This window comes from Pseudorca crassidens, chromosome 2 (assembly GCF_039906515.1).
Source record: "Pseudorca crassidens isolate mPseCra1 chromosome 2, mPseCra1.hap1, whole genome shotgun sequence".
Classification (NCBI taxonomy): domain Eukaryota; kingdom Metazoa; phylum Chordata; class Mammalia; order Artiodactyla; family Delphinidae; genus Pseudorca; species Pseudorca crassidens.
The window spans coordinates 147,088,245-147,111,234 of NC_090297.1; positions in this window are offsets into that span (position 1 = coordinate 147,088,245).

Below are 22,990 nucleotides of genomic sequence, written 5' to 3' on the forward strand. Positions count from 1 at the left end.
CTCATATGTGAAAGGGTAAAATTAATGTACCTACATCATAGGGTTATGGGAAAGAGATAATACACGTAAAGTGCTTAGCACAGTGACTGGTACCAGTATATGCTCAATAAATTCAAGCTATTAATAATTGTTCTGTGTAAGAATTCTATTAGACCTTAAAGAATGATGACAATTTAAATAAAGGGAATCTCAGAGAATATTGCAAATTAACACAAAATATCATATGCAGATGTGATATTGTTTTATCCTGGTCTTGCTTCCTGCTTCTACTTACTAAATTGTAGACGGGACTTAAGGTTCTGTCCTTGTCCTCTTTTATGCCTGTACTCTATCTTTGGGCATCTCATCCATTCACACAAGTATCATTATCTCTTATTTACCTAGATAAACCCTCAAGCTTTATCTTGAGTGTCATCATTTTCTTAACCTTCATTCTCCTGCTTCTAATTCCTACTGGATGTTTCTTCTTCCTGAGATCTTCCTTTCAGCATGTCAAAAAATGATCCCCTAAGGGTTTCTTTTAATGGCTCCACCATACGCCAAGTCACTGAGGATAAGACCTCTTTGATATGTCCATCCACTTTCTCATATCCAATCAAGTTGCGATTTGGGTCAACATTATTGACTCCAGAACTAAGGCTGTTCTTTTCAATATGGATAGTTGCATTACCTTCTTAACTGTCCAGTGAATCTCTTCCAAACTGTATTGTACACAATCACCAAGTTGATCTTTCTAAAGGTAATTCTAATGGTATCAGTCTATGCTCAGAAACCTTGGATTATTTTCAAATAGTTCTGGTGGATCCTACTATTTTCTGTTCTCTGGACACAGCCTGCATTTCCTGCCCTCATCTTTGGCTCACAGAGTTCCTTTGATCAGATCTGTCCTTCCCACAATCTTTACCTGGTGGTCCTTTAATCCTTCTTCAAGAGGCAACGTTCCCCTCTTCCACTTACTTTTCTTCATTGCTCCAGATTGATAAGATCTCTTTTTCCTCTGGACTGAGGAAGCATTCTGTATCCCTTTTATGATAGTGATATTGGCATGTGTTATAGTTTTACCAATTAATATAAGCACCTTATATTAAGGAAGCCAGATATCTGCTCTTATTCATCTCATATGTGATCTCATTTAATCTGCAAAATAATAACCTTATGAGGGTCAGTATATTTTCATCTTTCAGATGAAGACAGTGAAGCTCAAAAGAGTTATGTCAATATTTGAAAGGTCCCAAATGTACCAAGTGATTAGGGAGAAGAATACATTTAAACCGAAGTCCATTTGGTTCCAAAGCCACTATACACACTTGCAGGGTAGATGGGGTTGAGGGGAGGAGGAAGAAAGAAAGATAGGGCTGGAAAGATGTTGAGGAAGGCTTTAAGTTAGAGGCAGAGTTTGAGCTGAGCTTTGAGAATGATGATTTCACTAGGTGGGTGCAGAGGAAGACATGCTTAGAAAGGGAACAGCATAAACAAAAGTGTAGAGATAGGCCCTCAGTACCTGCTTGTTGAGCAAATGAACCAAAAAACAGGCGTGGTCCGCTTTCCTACTTTAATGAGGGAGATCTTTAGCAATGGGGCTTTGTCCTCAGCAGAATCTCTGCTCCCACATACTTTTGTAGACTTAGAGAGAGGGGAGGTGGTTCAGCATATAGTTTCTCTATTCAATGGAAAGTTCTAGGACTCAGATTTTCAAGAAAATAGAAGTAATTCCACCTAAATCTTTAGGCTTGTGGAGTACAGTGAAACCCATCTGATAAGTGGAGGCCCCTCCTGCCAGCTTGGGTTTCTTGCTTCTACCTGGCACCAACCCAAACTCAGCAGGGGACACTTGCTGAGTCAGTCCACAGCTACCCCTCCAGGTGAGGTAAGAACAGAGATGTCTCCCCCTGAGCAGTGGGCATCATGGGTCTATGGCAATAACTTCTTTAAGTTCTACTTTCCAAAGCCCTTCACACCCTGCTCCACCTTGGTCGTAGCCTAAAGCCAGAGCCAAGAACTCCACGGGCTTGGACCCCATTTCATCAAATCTCTTCCCATACCTCAGTGATCCAAAGCGCAGGGGAAGTAAATGACAAGGAAAATTAAATTGCTCCACCATAAAACACAAGAGCTGAGTCATGTTTATCTCAACTGAATAGAACGAGGTGGTAGGTCTTCTCTCTCTACAGGCTCTTCACTTGGTTTAAAAATCACAATGAATTAGGACCTCAAGTGTAATCCCAGTTAGAGACTCGGCTGCCAAGCCTTTGGGCACAGCCTCACAACTACTCGTTATTTAGAGCCTGGTGTCAGCCCCGCAGGGAGCTGTATCTTTGTGTTTCAAGTGGCTGCCTGGACAGAATCTTTTTAGCAAATGGCACTAATACATATTTTAGGCAAAACAACCAAGTTGGTTTACTAACCCAAACAGAGAATACTTATATAATATTCGGGTAGGTGAGGACCATGATACCATGATACCATGACACTAAGCATGAAACCAAAGGCAGATAATATAAATTTTTTTAAAAAATGGATAGATTTAACCACAGAAATTTTTGAAACCACTTTGCAATAAAGACTCAATAAAAAAAGGCACCAAACTGAGAAAATTATTTGTGAAAAAATATGACATAGGGTTAACATATAGACTTATGAACATATATTAAGAAAATTATAAGCACCTTAATACAGACAAAAAGGACATAAGTTGGCAGGTAACAAGAGAAAGGTAAGTGGAAAATAAATATATGAAAAATGTTTAACATTACTGGTTATCAAAGGAATATGGATTAAAACAACTATGGGATTTCAATCTGTCTATCAGTTTGGTAAAGGATTAAAAATCTGATTCCCGCCAGGGCTCTGAGTGTGAGGAGTCACAGTCTGTTCTGCAGGAGAGTCTGTGAACTGGCTCTAATTTCCTGTAGGGCACTTTGGCCGCATGTATTTCAAGCCTTAAAAGCAGCCGCAGCCGTTGGCCTAACAATTATGTTGCTGGAACTCACCCTCAGAAAATATCAGGCAAATATACAGATATGCACGGACAAGAACATTATAACGTCATTATTAGTATGTACAGAAAACTGGAAACAACCTACATGTTCAAAAATTATAGTACTGTATCAATATCATAATAGAACACTGTACAGTCAATAAAATGTTGGTATATAGAGTTACATCTGTCGTTATGGGAGGATGATTACATTATATGGTAAAATGAGAAAGTGTGTTAGAGACTATTTAGTCAGGTTTTGTTTGCTTTTCTTTAAAGAACAAAATGGAGATATTTTAAAAGTGTTTATATTCTAATTTAAAATGTTTCTGTGTTTTCTAACTTTTCTATAATGAACATGGATTATTTGTGTTAAAAAATGAACAAGAAATGACACATGTGATAGGCAAAATAAAGGCCCCCCTCCTTAAAATTTTCATGACCTATTTCCCCAAATCTGTGAATATGTGAAGTTACATGGCCAAAGGGACTTTGCATGTGCACGTGTGATTAAGTTAATCATCTTGAGATGGAAAGATTCTTCTGGAGTATCTGGGTGGGCCCAGTGTAATCACTATGGTCCTTATAAGAGTTAGGCAGGGGGCTTCCCTGGTGGCGCAGTGGTTGAGAGTCTGCCTGCCGATGCAGGGGACACGGGTTCGTGCCCCGGTCCGGGAAGATCCCACATGCCGCGGAACGGCTGGGCCCGTGAGCCATGGCCGCTGAGCCTGCGCATCCGGAGCCTCTGCTCCGCAACGGGAGAGGCCACAACAGTGAGAGGCCCACGTACCGCAAAAAAAAAAAAAAAAAAAAAGAGTTAGGCAGGATGGTCAAAGTCATACAGATTTGATAATGCTATATGGTTGATTTTGAAGGTGGAGGAAAAGGCCATGAGCCAAGGGATACAGGAGGCTTCTAGAAACTGGAAAAAGCAAGGAAACAAATTCTCCCTTAGAGCTTCTAGAAGGACCCTACTCTGCTGATACTTGGATTTTAGCCCAGTGAGACTTCTGGCCTCCAGGACTGTCAGAGAATACATTTGTCTCGTTGGAAGCCACTAATTTTGTGATAATTCATTACAGTAGCAATAGGAAACTAATATAATCTGTAAAACCACTACCCACAGTCGGGCCCTGTTGGGTGGAGGGTTAGTAAGAGCAGGTGTAGAAGACCTTTTGCTTTGGGGACAATCCTTCTTAAGCTATATTTAGTTAAATTTGTGGAAATGGAGTAATTATGGGTAGACTGAGAGATTCTCATAATAATCCTACTCCTTAAACTTGGCTTCAAGAATAGTTTTAGTTGTTTAACCATTTAGCTTCCCTTGAAACTCTGAAATGTCAGGGACCTGTGTTTGCTCTGTTCATCTCTGTATCCCTAGCACTAGTGCCATACGCAGCTGTTAGCTCATAATCACTTGCTCTTGAATGGACAAAAACGTGGATGAGATTCCAAAAACTACTGTCTACTCTTTGAAGCCCACTTTCCAACTGATGCAGGAGCTCAGGGCTGAGTTTCTTCTTCTCCTGCTTCCCCTCCTCTTCCTCCTCTTCCTTCTTTTTATGTAGATGGTGTAGAATTTAAAGCCGACTGTGGTTTTTCATTCACATTCAGATGGTCTCGTCTCCTAGATTTCAGAAGCCTAGGACTGAGCATTTGGACACCCACCCACCCACATTTAAAACCACAAATAACAACCATGGAACTGGAGTTCAATACTTGGTATGTGGAGGAAAACACACAGGACTCTGCAGGGTCCTGGTTTCAGATGTTTGACAGATGCTACTTGGATGACCTCTACAAAGAAGAGTTCCAGGTCCTCTGAACAGGCCTGAACCCTGGCACAAGTGTAAGAAAGAAGTTTGCTCACAGACATCTGTGCTCGATTGTCCCTTGAGTCCATAGATTAACTTCTTTCACAAAAGCCTGAACTTAGAGGCACTTGAGGGGGAAGGAGTGGGGCTGGTTGCTGGTGTTTTCTCTGCAGAGTATGTAACCTGTTCTGTGTGGAGTCCCCAAAGGCAATGTAGGGCTTCCATTGGTGACCTGCAGCAGAGAAGTGTCAAATGCCCACCCCCAGGCTCAACATCACTGACTCACATTGGTTTAACTGTAGAAGGAAGAAATTTCTGGCAGGTGTACTTCACTACTTATAGGAAACAGACTGCTTCAGAAAGTTGCAGCTTCTTTTCTAGATAGGTAATTATTGAGGCAGAGTCAGACCCAGCACTGACTGGGAGTGCTGTAAAGAAGACTCTAGCTCTGGATAGAGCTCGATTCTATAGATAAAGGCTCTGCCAGCTCTAAGTCACGTGATCCCATAATCATTCACCAGAGGCTGCATCAGAGAGGCTCATAGTAAAATGCAGTCACAAATAATTAATGGGGGAAATAGGGTCTTATCCAGTGTGGTTGAAGATAAAATTCAAGAGCTTAAAGAATAAGTAATGAAAGGGGGTAAAAAGAACAGATTATTTCACAGAATAAACACCCCTGTGTCCTAAATCCACAGAAATCTTAAATCCACAAATGTGCAGGATTATGAGGTTCAGTCCATAAGGTGGTCAAAATAGATTCACTTCGGTTCTGCCAGAGAACAAGGGGGTAGTTTAAATGCTCTCTACTGCCTCTCCCAGCTTGAATGTGTCACTTCTTTTCCTGGTCCAATTTGCCCTCATTTACACAAAGCTGGCCATTTCTGCCTCTGGTTTCGCCTCTGTGCTTCCACACCTGCCAACCAGGGGCAAGGCCAGGTGGGAGAAGCAGGGGATTCATATTTGAATGTTGTTTCTCTGTTGCAGGAGCTGTGCGAGGGTCTTTCTCTCATGCAGTTGAAAGTCACTCACCACAGCTCAGGAGGGATTCAGGCACTCAGGGAGCGTGAAACTCCATGCTGGCAGCTTGCCTGTTAGCAGCTAAACCCATCACTGTGAGAGGGCAGGGACCTTTTGGGGGAATTGCATTGGACAGCAGACCTGACCAAGGGTTTTTTGTTGTTGTTATTTTAATAATGAAATCTTGGCACTAAAGCCTAGCAGATCCTGGCCATGGTTTGACTACTGAGGCTGCTACTTTACACAGATATAATGAAAGGACTAATACTTGAAGAATACAGGTTGTCAGAGGTGATCAGATCCAATGTTCCTCACGTTTTCTCTTCTTCCGTGGTACTCCTCTGTTATGCCTACCCCCAGTAGCAGGTGCTAAAGGCACAGAGCCCAGGGAAATTTTCAAGTATTTCTGACGTGAAATAGAAGTCAGAAGAGCTCTCCTTCCCCCCCCCCAGTGCCACCACATTGAATCAATATTCCAAAAAGAAAATAGCAAAATCAAAATAAATGTTTAACTAAATCTCCACAAAACGTAATATGTCCACCAACTCAAAAATTACTCAAGTCTTATGTGGTTACACATCAATTTCTTCAGCGCGGGATGTGGGTACACTTCAATATCTTTGGTGTGATGTAGAGTGTGACCTCTAAAATAAGCTTGCCTGGGGCCTAGGGAACAGGATGTATCCAGCACTTACAGAACCTGGGATGTTTGGCCAGCCTTTCACCTGCTTCTCCTGGACCTGCGCTCTGAACACTGGGTGGCAGCACGGAACTTACTAAGCTTTCTCCAGAGTCTGAATGCAAAACTGAACAATTCCACCTTAAGAGGGGCCATGCACAGAACCACGCAAAAAGTGCAGTAATTCTTGGACGTGGCTAATCTCTATAATTCACCTGATTTCAGATACAAGTGACAGCTGCAATAGGGGTGATGTTCTCTCATTCCCTGTGTCACTAGGATGCTATTTCAAATCTTCCTGAGATTAGAAAAAGGATTACAATTGCCCCCAGGGGCTTGCTATGTAATTTTTATCAGTCTTGATTAGTGAGTTCCCCCAGGCAGTGCACGCACTTCCGTGTGTGTGTGTGTGTGTGTGTGTGTGTGTGTGTGTGTGTGTGTGTGTGTGTGTGTGTGATGAGCAGCCCATCATGGGAGGGAAGGCTCCTGAGGACCACATGGTACATATTTCCTACCATGAGACCATATTTCCGGGTTCACCCCCAACTCCAACACCCTTACCTTCTCACCTTTGTTTCGCCCTGGACTTGGTGGAGCAGGGCCACTTCATGTACACACAACCCATGCCGTTAAACAGGGCTCAGTGCTCAGAAGATTCCTGTGTTTGGTTTAATTCTCTGCAGTTGCTGTCTTAAAATTCTGAATAATTTTTGAATAAGGGCTCCTGCATCTTCACTTTGCAAAGGGCCCCCTGCATTAAATAACCAGTCCTCCAGTAGAGAAGTGTGGTCGGAGGTAGACTTTTCTCTAAGTCTTGACTTCATTCTCTCTCAGCCTCTTTCAGTGGCTGGCTTACCTTAGAATTGAGAATGCAAAAAGCATGGACTTTTGATCAGTTATGCTGGAGTGCTGGTGGGGAGCCCACCTCTTCTTGCCCATGTGACCTGAGCACGTTTGTTAACCTCATCTGTTAGAAGGTACAATTGTCCTTACATCATTCACAGGGTGTAGTGAGTATTAAATGTTAGGATACGTGCAAAATGGTCTGGCACCGTCTAGACATTCAGTAAATGTTGCTTGCCTCCTTGGACCCATCACTCCTGGAAATCTGCATTGATTCCTTCCATGTCATCTTCTCTCCCCTGAGCAGCCAGCTCCAGTTGGAATTAAAGCTTGCTTTCATTTTCGATGTGAGCTGAAAGTCATTTCTCACTGTGTTCAGTCTCTGTTCTGAGGAAGGGATGCGTGGCCAAACAGTGGTTATGATTTCTGCATCACAGGAAAATCTGGCTTTATAGAGCCACCTACCGTTTGGGGAGCCTCTAAAGACAGCTTCTGATGGAAATGGGTCTTCAAGGAATTTCCTCTGTACTAATTAGCTTAATATGTTGCACTTTGATAATGCCCTTTTCTCCAAGGATCTGTGGACACTTGGCAAACAACATTCATCACATCCTGCTGCCTTGATGTCAGGTAACTGTTGGTTGACACATTGTCTCCCCACCTGGATGCGGAGTTGGGAGGCCCTGGGTCCTAGGCCTGCCTCTGCTCAGGACTTTTGTCTGGTCTTGAACGACTTTTCTGGACCTCAGTTACTTGAGATGTAAATTGAGATTAATAATTTCTGTTTGATCTCAGAAATCCTATCAAGACAAAATAGCCCCCAAATGAAAACACTCTTTAAAAAGTAGAAATAACTTCCCAATGCAAGGGATGGCACTATTACATCTGGGCGGTTAAGTTTAAGTTTAAAATCCAGTGCTGTACCAAACAATATACTTTTGTAGCCATTGAAATTTCCTGTTGCTAAAACTGGGGTCAAATGTCCAAGAGGCAATTGGGAAGTTGCTTAGAACACTGAGAGGATAATTGGCTTTATAATAATATTCTACAAGCAGTCCATCTGCCCTAGGCTAACAAAATGCTGAGCAGATACCGGAGGCTCAAAGAATTCTCAAAGAATTTTCAGTTTTTTTTGTTTTTTTTTTTTTTTTTTTGCGGTACGCGGGCCTCTCACTGTCGTGGCCTCTCCCGTTGCGGAGCACAGGCTCCAGACGCGCAGGCTCAGCAGCCATGGCTCACGGGCCCAGCCGCTCCGTGGCACGTGGGATCTTCCCGGACCGGGGCACGAACCCGTGTCCCCTGCATCGGCAGGCAGACTCTCAACCACTGCGCCACCAGGGAAGCCCCAGAACTTCTTTAATCACCCCTATGTCGGACAGATTTTTTTCCCTCTTCTGAATTTTTATAAACATCAACACCTATCGAACTCATGTGGCACTGAATCAGGCAAACTTGTGTTGCCTTTTGTGACTTGAAACATAGCCCTGTCTTCTCACCTTGATGGTAAGCAATTGAGGGAAAGAATGGGGTAAGTAGATATTTGCCACCCCATTCCAAGCACTGTGCTGTGCACTAGTGTGCCCTTAATGATGATCAGTACTAAAGAGGCTAACTGAATTAGTCTGCCACTTCCAACTTTTCAGCCTCTACAAAAGGCCCTAAACTTATATAAGAAGAAAATCTTACAGTAGCGCCACTGTGTGATGTGAGCTGAAGTCTCTCATCTAGGAACATCATTCCTGTTCCAGGCTGATTGACTTAGGTTTTAATCTGGGAGGGTCTTAATAAATGTAGTCACTTTTGGTGATTTAATGAGTCTTATAAAGGATGTTTGGCGACTCGTGGGGGAAAGTTTATCAAAAGTATCCTCAAACTCTTTCAAAAAAGCCAAAATTGCTATTATCCTATTAAAAATCAGAAGGCTCTTTGATGTGAGTTTTGAGAGAATAAGGATGTAGTTATGAAGTACTCGGAGCTTCTCACTTTTAAAACAAACAACAGATAAGATCTCAGACTGCTTTGTCATGATAATGCACCGTGCTAAGTATATCTATATCAATTTCTATTTCTATATTCTTCTACATCTGTATAGTTCTTTAAAATTGTTTAGCTTATGCCTCTACACCGGCTTGCACCGTCCTAGAAAGATATCGTATGAAGAATGCAGCTGACTTTGTATGTTAGAGCTCGTTAAAGACTGATGCTATCTCTCATTTAATGAAGAGAGATAACTATTTGCAATATTGATTAAGAGATGAATTAGTGTGTATCTGGTAAGTTATTGGAAAGGTAGGGAATAGACTTCAAGCCATCTGTCCCTGACTAATCAATCTACCATAATAATTAAGGTCAGTCTTTTTTTTTTTTAATTTGGTCTCTAAAATGGGGCCTGGAGTCTTATGGCATTAAATAGCTCTGAGGCAAAGGCCAATTTCTTCCAGTCCCAAATCGTGAATTCACTTCAGTATCATGACCCTGTAACTACTCATAAAAATTGTCCTCCTTCGTAGCAGAAGGAGGCTGACCGTGACCTGTTCCATCGCTCTCAAATTCTGCAACAGAGACAGGGCTGAAACATTTCACGGGGGAGTGGAGGGGAGAGAGAAGCCATCTCCATTTTAAGCTGAGGTTTTCTGAAAATTGTAAAGCTAATGATCCCTAGAAGTAGCTCGCCTTCCCTCCCAAGCTTTGAATTATCTACTTCTAGTGGCAAGAAGGAGTCACAAGAAGTCATTTAGCCCATCCGTCTGTCTCCAGGCTGTGTTATATATTAAAAGTTCCAGAAAGGAGGAGTCATAACAATCCTCATCCTTGATAACACTTTAGTGTTTACCAAGCATTTTATATACATCATTTCCTTTACTGATTTACTCAAAATACTCTAAATTAGTTATTACTATCTCCATTTTACAAAGCAAATTGAAGGTCAGAGAGGTTGTTACTTGCTGAAGATTGCACTGTTTGCACGTGCCAGCACCTGGGCCTGGACCTTGTCAAATGTCCTTTCTATAACATCACTGCAGACTTAGGTTTTCCCCAGGCCAGGAATTCCTACCACTTCCTTTTAGGTCCAACAACCCTTGGAGATGACTGTTACCAACCGATTCCTTCTGTTCCTAAACCTATATCCTTTGTTCTCCTCCGGTCTAATGCCAATGGGTTTCCATTCTTCAAGGAATAGCCTTAGATGGACCTAAAGTTTTAAGAGCTGTTCCCTTAGTCCGTCTTCTCAAGGCTGAGTACTCCAAGCTTCTTCAGTTTCTTCTTTCACTGGCTTGGGAGTTAACCAGCTCTGCCATCAGACAAATCACTTCACTGACATATGTTTTCTCAACTGTAATAAGGGGGTAATGTCACATATCTGACGTGGTGGCTGTGAGGATTAAATCAGAAAATACATATGAAGTGCACATCTGAGAGGTATGACAAATCAATATATTTAATTTTTTCCCTGTTTCCTACTTTTCCTTTACCTTCCTCTCTGGCATTTTCGTTACACTTGCGGATCCCCGGAGAGAGGGCATATTCCCTGTGTATGATTATGGATTTGTAGCCTGGCACTTTTCTAGGAAAGGGACTCTACTTTTGGTAAACTTCTTCAAACAAATCATGGGTGGAATCCTATAAATACTCAAGGGGCATATCAGAGGTTAGCAGCCTCTCCGCTGACTCAATGCCTTTTAATCTTGTATTATCCATGTGCACCAATTATAGCCTTAAAACATAGCCAGGGGCGCCACCTAAGAGCATTTGATTTATTAGTTTTATTAAACACAGATACCTTTAATGCAGAGTCGCTTGTAGCCCGCACAGGGTTTCTAGCTACTTTATCGCATCTCTTGGCCAATGTATGAATTATCTTCAAAGGACGTGGCTTTTGCTTTTTATCGCACTTTCTCTCCAACTACCAAGGAAGAGGTCACTTGGGAGACACATCCTTTCATGGTAAGAAAGTGACCTCGTAGATCAAACGTGTATTTGTTCCGGAATGGTGCAGCAGCCAGGCCAGGCTTGGAGGAGGGGCTGGCATCGCTCAGAAATCTTCATCCATCACTCACCAAATGGGACCCACAGGTAAAGACTTTGCTGGGAGATGAGTCTCGGGAATGGAGGGAGTGGGGGAGGGAGTGCTGTGCAGTGGGTACTTCTGAGATAAAGTTAACTGGACTCTTTTTGCACCTCTGTGATTATTTTGTTTTTTTCTGTCTGGCCCAGCAGAATTGGGAAGAAGATTCTGAGGGTGCTGGCTGCTGATAGGAGCTTTTGAGTTCCAGGCAACAGCCTGGTATTTTGGAAATAACAATGAGTGACAAATCAAGAGACCAAGGGTTCTGGCCTCACCTGGGTGGCTTGAGGGAACCTGGAAAAGTTACTTAACCTCTTGGGCCTTAGTTTCCTCATCCATGAAGAGGAGATAATAATAGTATTTACCTTACAAGGTTGTGGTGCTGATTAAATAAGTTACTTTATTTAAAACCTTAGAAGAGTGCCTGGCCCATAGTGAAGGCTTGTCTGAGTTTGTTGCTGTCACTACTACTAACTACTACTACTACTATTTCTAACTAGCTGTGTGATGTAGGGCAGGGCTCAACTCCTTTCCAGATACAATATTCTGTGACTTTGATGAGTCTAGAGGGAGCATTAAAAAGCAAGAAATAGGGGAGCAAGAAAGGCAAGACAAGGCAGAGCTTGCATGTGGGTGGCCTGGAGCTGAGTCCATCTTTGAAGGTGCTGGGCTTGGGGTCATGGTGTACGTGAGTTCACGACAGTGTCATCACCGAGGGCTTAACTCTTGTCCAGATAGTTCCTTTCCCCCAGGGTTAGATACTGAAGCTGACAGACTGAGTCCTGTGATGCACTTAGCTGATAAGCTCTTCTGGTTTGCAGCGATCTAAACTCATAAATACTGGGGAAAAAATTTCGACCCCCTGAAACTGGCAATGAACCTCAAGGATGAGAGTCAAGGTGGAAGTTTCCATCCCAGGAATGTTTTAGAGAGTCACACACCTGGAGGCTGAGGCTTCAACATGGGGCTAGAATTATTCAGGTTGTTTATTCAATGAAAGTTTTCTATCTCAAGGGGGGAATGGAGCAGCAATAGAAGAGTGGGCTTAGCTGTCATCTTTGGCCTTGAGCACATTCTGTCATCAAACATTTAATACATTAGTAAATATGATGTGAGGGGTGGGGTGATGGGGGCAGGTGGGGCTGACAAGGCTTCTTGCTTCAAGCAACAACTGTCTTCAGGATGAATGGACCCTCAAAGTAATAGCAGAACTTGATACCTGCTGTGGAGTTGTGGAATGCAGCCCCAGGAGAAACACCTACCAAGGAGAGAAACATTTATAACTTTTGTGGGGTGGAGTAGGGAGAGAGTGATTTACTGCTGACGAAGGAATGTTTTTCTTCCATCAAAAATGGAATTTATTGTCAGTCTAATGTGCGATATATCCAGATTAGAAGAGCAACATTTTGCTAGAGATGCTCTGTACAGTATATCTGCCCCCGACACCAGAATTATTTAAAAAATCAAAATAAACATTTTTCTTTAAAATGAATACATGCTATTCTAGAAAATTCATGTATGGAAACATAAAGAAAAATGAATATCTTTTCATGATCTGATGACCAAAGATCACCAATTAGCATTTTGTTAGAATTCATTCTATTTTGTCATTTTTAAACATGGTTCACAATGGTACATAAACGTTTTAATTCTAGCTTTCAAATTTAACAATTAAGCGTAAGCATTTCCATGGTATTAGAAAGGTTCATAAAATGATTACGATGAGGTTATAACGTTATGTTGGTTTCTGTACTGAAATTACTAAACCATAGTGCTGGCAAACACTTCACGTCTCTTCCTGTGTGCCAGATACTACTCCAAGTGTTTTCCATACACTAAGTCATTTAATTCCCCAACAAGCTTACACTGTTAACATCCCATGGTTTATAGAGGAACAAACTGAGAGGTTAAACAACCTGCCAGAGGTTGCTCAGCTGTGGAGTGATGGGGCCAAGATGTGAACAGAGGCAGTTAGCGTTCGAGGGGCTATTCCTAGTTCCTCTGCATTATCCAGCCACTCCACTACGGCAGCCTCTCAGATGACAGCTTTTTAAACAATAAACCTGCTATGAAGGAGGTGTCCTCTTTTCCTTACCCATGAAAGCTTGGACTGCTGAACCCAGGAAGACCCTTGGGTGCAGGGACGGAGGGGCTGCCTGGCCAGTGGTCTGCCAGGAATGTGAAAGACAGAATTCTGGGGATATACCCCAACAGGAGAGCCAGACCCTGGGTGGCAGAATCTGAGTCAGAACCCTGTTTTTCTGACTCTTTCCTACTCTATTCTTCTTTCTGCTACTTTGTGTGAAGAGACACACAAAATCTTTTCAATAAGACAATAAAATCTTTTAAAAGATCTATGTCTAGAATGAAGCTTTTGTGGGCAGAAACTCTGGCTTATTATTGTAGCACATTATTTTCTCCCCATGTCTATCTTTATGTCTTAGATTAGCATGGAGTGGGCTTTTGTTGAGCTTTTAAAAGTATCAGGAAGGGATTTTGCATTGGGTGATGAGAGTAGGATGACTCATTTTATTGGAGACACTGGATGAAGGGCAGGGGACAGGCATGGCTCAACCCCTTCAAGGCCTTCTCACCACCAGTGTGCACTCCTCCTTCTGACCCTGCTCCCCTGCAGGAAGTTCTAGACGTTCATCTGCCTCTTGGGCTCTTGGGCCCTCTGGGCTCAGTAACGTGGATGACAGACAAGGCTCCTCTAGGAGTCCGGCAGAGTGAGGTCTGCTTTCAGACCCCATCATCCTCATCAGAGTCCTAGGGACTAAGTGTGATGGAAAGCAGGAAGGAGCCTGATTTTGACCATAGGTCTAAAGTTCTGCAATTCAGACTCACCGACAGATAAATTTATGTTTGGATCCCCCCTTTGGCTGTAGTGCCTATTTCTCAGTTGGTTTAGAATCCATAGGGAGAGGTGTGCTATTAAAACCCAACCTCGATCTTTGTGTTTTGTAGACAAAAAGCATTAATGTGAGAGTCACGTTTCCCCTCACCACCACCCCAAACACTTATGGGATACAGTCTGCCATCCTCAGCATCCTCAACTCCCATTCTCTAGGAAGAATTCTACCTTGAGAGGCGGGTGACTGAATCTCTCTGAGTCTCAATTCCTGGACTTTGATGATGCAGAATCCCAAAGACATGTGGTGACAGGCAGAAAGGAGAGGTAAGCATGGTTGGGTGGGAGGCTGAATATAAAAGGACAGAGATTTACTCATGGGGGAATGAAAGAATAGAAATGGAAGAATAGGGGGAGAAGGAGGAAAGCTAAGAACTTACACAGGTACCCACAGGACTCTTTGGGGAAAGGATTCAGATCCACTGGGGTATGCAAGTTACACTGAGAAGAAGAGGAATGGGGAAAGATAATTTTAAGAAGTTTTTATTGGGAGCTATGAATTAGGTTCCTTTGACTTTGTGTGTGTGAGAGAGAAATTGTGTTGAATATTAAAATTCTCTAAAAAGCTGGAGAGATTGGGTTTCTTTGAATGTGACTTTATTTGCAGAGAGGGCCATGACTTGGCCCCCATTGTGTCTGGGTTACATATATCTTCTCAAACATTAAATCTGACTCAACAGATGTTATCATGGAAATAGAAGAAACACTCTTAAGTATCCTAAGCCCTGGGATGTGTAGGTGTGGGGTCCATGTGTATACATATTCAGGGGCTGGGAGAGGTCCCAGATTGAGCCAGTGCTGTTTGATACCAAAGCTGGGCACCTTGGGGACCTCCTCACTGTCCCCCTGGCATCTACTTGTCTGAGATACCAAGGATATGCTGAGAAAGAGGATGTCCTAGAGAAAGAAGACTAAAGGGTATGAGCTTGGTCAATGACAATGCAGCAAAGAGAGGGAAGGAGGAAATTCTGACATCTACCCTTCAGAACCCAGATCCTGAAATAAACCCAAATTCTTGGATGAGGAGGTGGCTATAAAAGAAGGGCACAACAACAACATCGGCTTCACTGGACGTCACCAGCTCTAGGCAACCCCAGGGAATTCTTGAGCACCATGGCCAGCCGTGCAGCAGGGGTGATGGGAGGTTGAGGCCTCTTCCCAGGGACCTGCACCTTGGTCTTGGTCATCTGTGGCCTCAGCAGTAGCTGTCACCAGAGGAGCTGAGAGAGCCAGCAGACACCGTCTGGAATCCAAGAGATGTGGGTGATCACGTGGGGACAGAGACATAGAAACACTGTTCTAGGACAGACTATGGAGTCTGGGAAACACAGCTTAATGTTAATTTTGTTCTCCCTCTCCACTCAGGTCAGAGAAACCTGACATTATCTCAGTGGATAGAAGGAGGGAGAAACTTTCAAATAGGTGTCAGCTGTACCACGAAAAGTTTGGAAGAAGTTTGGCAGGAACCCCAGTTGGCAGTTCCATCTGCATTCCCGACATCAGGTCTGTAATATTTGGATTCTAGGCTCAGGCAGATGGACCATTTGCCACGTGTCTGCTTTTCCTGGCTCCTGCTTTCTGACAGCCCTTGCTCACTTGGATCAGGCTATTAACAGATCTGACTCCTATGCACTCGGCACTTTACACACATATGCGTCCTCACGCACGCGGTCTTCTGCTTATCAGCATAAGGATGTGAAAAAATAGAGGAATGAGGTCCTTACTCTCTAGCCTTGTGTGGGGTCCTTCCGTCCACCACAAGCAGGCTTGGCTCTGCATTGGAGCAGCTGGCACAGTTTCGTCCCGAGGCTCTCAGTGCTATGTGGGCACTGAGCAGTGCATTCCGTGGCAGTTTAAGGAGTCAGAATATACATCAGAATATACTTTTAGGAGCTGAATGTCCCGGGGGAATTGGGGGAAAGGTAAGGATCATCTCTGAAAGGCCTTGAGTTCATCTCCAAAGCCACAAGACAGCAAATCCAAATACAGATGTTGCATACTGGCTGTTAGGGAAACCTCACTGGTGGGAAGTGCATTTTGTTCCAAAGAGTTTATGGCATGGTTTAGAGGAGTAGCAAAGACACACGCGTGTAAGTTAAATCTCCACAGGAACTTCCCAGACAGACAGCCCGGACAGTAGGCTCTCTTTGGCTACCTCACGGTGGTGTTATGTCCGGACTGTCCTGGACAAACCTGGTTTCCAAAGGTCATGTTCTTGTCAGACCGTGTGCACAACCGACATGTCCCCATGGCGGTTGGGTAATGATGGAGACTGTACTCACACAGCTCTAGGCAAGTACCCAGCTGCCCTATGCTATCATTTCCATATGAAGGAACAACAGACATTGGATAGAAATGTAAACCTAGCTGGTTTCATGGGTTCTAGACATTATTACTTGCCACGATTAACCAACGGCAACTCATTCGAGAGGGAGAGCTCAGCTCTTGAGTGTCAGCTAAAGGTGGTTGCAGGAAATCAGTTTCTTTGTGCTGTGGTCTTGGGATTCTATTTCTACCTTGGAGGCTCAGATCAGAGGTGAGGCATTAAGCTTCATCCTTGATTCTTTATGCCACTGTGTAGTTACAGGACGGATATGCTTTTAAACCAGGAAAATCAGAACATGGGATAAAGAGGGATTGTGAGAACTTAACTGAGACTACCTGAAATGTCCGGTGGAGAGTTTCAGATTCTAAAAGAGAGGGGGGTTCACACTTTGCTTAGGTTTGAGGGAAGTGTAGCCTCCTGGGTTTCTAAAACAACAAAAAAAGAAGCCTCAGAATTTCATAAACAGACTTTATATCAACATTTGGAGTTGTGAGAATGAATCAGACAAACATGAACCAAACGTTCCTTGAAAAGCAGAGGGGCTGAAAATGGAACTGCTAAGTGTTTTGGCAGGTCAGGATTCTGGAATATTATTAGCTCCCTCCCACCCCATACGCCACCAGATAATTGACTGTCTGTATTTGGCTGGTATTTGTTTGCCTCCAAAACAAGTGATTTGGAAGCCTGTCATGAGACACACTTTTCTTGAAATGCTTCCTTTCCTTATTATTATTATTTTGGTGTGTGTGTACATGTGAAGTATAAATCAGATGGACGTTAGTTCATTTGGAGACGATTTTGGTTTTAAATCTTTCCAGACACCCGCCCCTGGATCAACACTCCCAAGAAAGGGGCAATGACTGTAATAGACAAGCCTCATTTCCCAGCTTTAGTACCAGGACCCGAGAAGCAGAAGTCGGGAAATTCAAGAGGCTGCCTTCTTACATCAGATATCCATTCCCAGCTTTGCCGCTCAGATCGGCAGGTTGATTTCCTCCCCCAGCAAAAGATGACTCGCTATCTGGAAACCTGCGGAAACTGTCTTTACTTTAACATCTACGCTTAATGCAGTTTTGAGTCACTGAGCCTGATGGGCTTTTTGTCTCCTTTATTCTAAGAAGCTTAGAGTCAGGCCAGTATAAGGTGAGGTGGAAGTGATGAACGTGGCTCTATTAGCTGGATAGATCGCACAACGACAGCCTGATATTAAGCACCCCAGAGCAGGAAGGCAATTCTGAGAAGGTCTTGGAGGGAATATCTCTGGTTGCACTGGGAGCAGACTCAGAGTGGAATCTGAGAGTTAGGTACCCCAGTTTCGGGGGCAAAGCACATGTCTTCTTCCACCGCTGCAATGGGACACGGTTGACTCAATGAGGCCATCTAGTGGTCGGACGCAGCCATCACCGCTGGCACTACGGAGCTGTGGCGCTGGGCGGGTGTTGGGGTCGGGGTGCGGGGTGCGTGGGGCGGTGCTGTAACAGTTTATCTGAGTTTCCTGTTTCCTGTTCTCCCATCTTCTCATTCCTATTTTCTACCTTCTTCATTTTTCCTTCGGGATGTCCAGACCACCGTCTCCACCTCTTCACAGCTCCTTTGCTCAAGCCACCTGCCTTTCTGGACCTGAACAGATTTCTCTTTTGCATTTGGAAATCGAACATTATTGCTATCTACACATTGTCACCAAAACCAATTTGTGCAAACTAACAGGCTTATCAGCGCTGCTGAAATGAGATTAAACTGCTTCCAGTGAAACAGATGAAAACCAGATGAATGAAGCCCTCTAATAAGACATTAAAGATAATGACAAGAATGATTAACTAGTGTGATATATGGAGGAGTCGGATGTCCAGGATCAGTAAGCTAATAAAAAAGAGTCTACCTTTAATTCCCTTTTGTCAGTGAGGTATAATCGCATCAACATTATGATTTTTTGGTTATTGTTTATCTGTGAGAGCAATACCACACCTTTCCTCCAAATTGCTCAAAGCTTATTAGCGAGAAAAAAGAAAGAGAGAGAGAGAGAGAGAGAGAGAGACTGCTTTGGGGTGGGAAGAGCTCTTCTCATCTCAGCTCTTTAAGAATAAAAAGGAATGCTTAATACCCTGCTTGCATTTACACACCGATTATGCAGACACTCTCATTTTTGTTTCATCTCTGAGAGTGGCCTATTCATAGCCAGACTGTTTTACATCATACGAGCATTTTATCAATTATTGCATTATCAAGTCACATCAAGACAACTTGTCAATTACATTTCTGCTGGGTAACATCGCAGCTGTTTCTGGCCTTTCTGGCCAGCTGCAGTTTCTCTTCCGGCCTTGCTGGGTTTGAGTTCATGAAGGAAGGACCAGGAAGGGGAGGGCAGTCATTTATTATTCATTTAGAGTTTTTCAAACCCTACTATGTGACAGGCCCAGTGCTATGCTCCACGGATACAGGTGAGCAAGAACTTGGCTCTGCCCTCAAGGATCCCATAGCATAGTTGGGGGAGAAGGGGGAAGGGAAGGCAAGTAAACAAAGGTGATAACAAATAAACAAACCCATGTAACAAGTGACTCTCTGATTAATACAATGGCACTGGGGATCCCTGGAGGAGGAACTAACTCTGGAGAAGCTAGGGAAGGCTTCCCAAAGGAGGAACTCTTTGAGGTATGTATGAAGAGTAGGGTTTTACTAGAGAGAGAAAAAGAATAGGGCAGAGATGAAATATGGGCATGAACAGCCACGAAAGAAGCCTGCTGTGTCGTGGGAATAAACGCTTGGTGGGGAATGACAGCCTGGGAGAGCCTGGCAAAAGAGTCTGGGGACAGTCAAGAGGTACCCTGTATTCTATGCTGAGGTTTGTACATTTTATCTTAAAAGCTGAAGCAATCCATTCATTCTTTGTAAGGGTAGCTATATGATTGAAACTGTGTTTAAAAATATAACTTTGGTGAGCTGTGGAGAATGGGTTAAAGACAAAAGAGAGAAGAGTCAGGGAAACTCTGCTCGAGTGAAGACAGAAAAACACTGACAGAACCAAGACATGTAGATATCTGTACCTAAACGTAGCTACTAACTAGCCCTGTAATCTTGGGTGAAATCATCTCTTGAATCACAATTTCCTCATCTGTAAATCCAGGATAGAAATAATTACTTTTTGACGTTATTGGAAAGATCAAAAATAATATAAAATTTAAGGCCCAGGTGTCCAACACATGATAAGCCCATAACAGACATGATAGTGATAATTGTTCATTGAGCCCTGCAGTGGGGTGTGGAAGGGGACAGGTTAGGATGGTGGTGGTGGTGGTGGTGGTGTGTGTGTGTGTGTGTGTGTGTGTGTGTGTGTGTGTGTTACTGGTAGGAAAATTGATGAATAAAATAATACTAAATTATCACATTATGTTGAGAACAGAAGGGAATCTGGAACTTAAAAAAACATGCTCAGATGGTTATATTATTTCTGTCACTGATGTAGTTTGTTGAATGAAATTGCATGGATTAGACATTTTTGCAATATTTCAGAGAGCCAGCAGGTTACAATATACCCACCTCAATCATTTCACAGGGCAATTCTGAGGTCTCAAAATTGATTGTGAAATTCCTTGATTACCAGAATGTCATCTCCATGAGGACAGGAACATTGCTCACTGTTACATCCCTAATGCCTAGAACTCAGCAAACTATATATTGAAAGAGTGGATGAATTCACTATGAATGAGTGCAAAAGGCAGTGGAAACATTAACTTAATTTCTAGTCAATAGGGTCAAAATATCCAGTTTCAGTCTTTCCACTATGCTCACCAACTAAAATTTGACCCTGAATTCAGCATTTAACAAAAATTATTGATTCCTTCTAAATATCCTTGACCACTGTATGCCATGTGTATAGAATGAGGTGCTTAGTACACAGTGGTGAATAATGCAGACGTGGCCTCACCCTGAGCTTACCGCTTAGTGAATGTGGGCAGTTGAATCTCACAAAGGCTGTCAGACGTGTGAGATCCTGTCCTCCTCTTCCACTGCACACCACTATCATTCCAGTTGAGATTCAAATGCTGGGTAGACATGAAAGACACTAAGTAGAAGGCGGTGTAATGAAACAGAAGAGGATGTATCCTGGGGCCACATGCCTCCTGCCTCTATCACTTACTAGATATGAGAATTTTGGGCTAGCTACTCAGCCTCTCTAAGCTAAAATGTCCTCATCTTTGAATTGATTATTTTCAATAGAAATTAGTAAAATCAGGTAAACAAATTATTTGGTGCATAGTAGACTCTTAATATTATTTTTTCCTTACCCAGAGATTTCCTTGTAGGTGAGATTAATAGCTATGAGAAGACGATTGTTTTCCAAAGGACTCAAAGCATTGATATCCACAAGTTGCTTCTCCTGATTCCACAATATGTCAGAGAAGATAGTCATCTAGCTCAAGTTTATTTAAAAATAGGAGAAACTTGGGGCTTCCCTGGTGGCGCAGTGGTTGAGAGTCCGCCTGCTGACCCTGGGGATGCGGGTTTGTGCCCTGGTCCGGGAGGATCCCGCGTGCCGCGGAGCGGCTGGGCCCGTGAGCCATGGCTGCTGGGCCTGTGTGTCCGGAGCCTGTGCTCCGCAACGGGAGAGGCCACAACAGTGAGAGGCCCGCATACCGCAAAAAAAAATAATAATAATAATAATAGGAGAAACTCCTTTCAGACCCTCTGTCAGCTCTTGAAAATGTGTATCTTTTCTGGTGGTTTATTAACATGCAACCAAACCCATACTCTAAAACCTACATGTCTGCAGATAGGGCAGTCCTCTTAGAAATGGACAGGTAAGGATACGCGCTAATGAAAAGAAAAACCTAAAAACAGTATGCTTCAAAAAAGTTCTGTTTACAGAATCACGACATAGAGAACAGACTGGTGGTTGCCAAGGGGGAGGGGGTTGGGGGAGGGATAGAGTGGCAGGTTGGGGTTAGCAGATGTAAGCTTTTATATATAGAATGGATAAGCAACAAGATTCTACTGTATAACACAGATAACTATACTGAATATCTTATGATAAAACAATGGAAAAGACTATTAAGAACAGTTCTGTTTAATAAAACAACCTCACTGTTTAAAAAGACACCAAATAAAGGAAGTTGAAAATATTAATTCCGTTATTTTTACATTCACTGTTAACTTTTTTTTTTTTTTTTTGCGGTACGCGGGCCTCTCACTGTTGTGGCCTCTCCTGTTGCAGAGCACAGGCTCCAGATGCGCAGGCTCAGCGGCCATGGCTCACGGGCCCAGCCGCTCCGCGGCATGTGGGATCTTCCAGGACTGGGGCACGAACCTGCGTTCCCTGCATCGGCAGGCGGACTCTCAACCACTGCGCCACCAGGGAAGCACCACTGTTAACTTTTATAAACATGTTTAAAAATCTATTATTTCTGAATTTAATAGAAATTTAAATGTGTCTTTTTGGTATTGTTTTTAAGTTCCCAGTCAAGATTTTCTCCTCACTTAAGCCAATCCCATGCCTGCCATCTTACCTCTTTCTTTGTCCATCTACAGAGAAGAAGGATTTTCATGAAAGTTTAACTTACTGATAGAGTCCAAATTTTATAATCAACATATTTCATTCAAAGACCATACTTAGAAATACTTTAAAGTATTTATGTAGTCTACCAATGACCATATTTTTAAAAATTAATTTTTACCAAAATCTGCATGATTACAAAATATATGTTTTATGAAGTGGGCACTTACTCCTGGAGTGAAGACCTAGGGTCTCCATAAATTTACATTTGCTACTATGACTCCTTGAGTAGGAAAGTGCCCTTCCCCTAGTTTCTAAGATCTGCTGTTTGGAGAAAGAGTTGAAAATTATTTCTCCGGCGTACTATGTAGATCCAAGAATGGGAGATGCTTGATGGGTCTGAATTACATTACCTCTTTAATTTCTTTCTAGCTTGAAATGTACATTGTTGTATGACTTCATGGTCTAAAATCTAGGAAGACGCTGCAGCTAGTGTTTCTCTTTTATTTTCTGGGCTTTCTACCACTTGGTCTCTGGGAAATAGGACTTGTCCCTGAGGTAAGTATATAATCAGAAGGGTGAAAGGAAGTACTAAAATAATTAAGATTATATAACTTTTTTTTTTTTTTTTTTGGTAGTACGTAGGCCTCTCATTGTTGTGGCCTCTCCTGTTGCGGAGCACAGGCTCCGGACGCGCAGGCTCAGCGGCCATGGCTCACGGGCCCAGCCTCTCCGTGGCACGTGGGATCTTCCCAGACCGGGGCACGAACCCGCGTCCCCTGCATCGGCAGGCGGACTCTCAACCACTGCGCCACCAGGGAAGCCCTATATAACTTTTTGAAATGTCTACTTATTATGTTATAAAT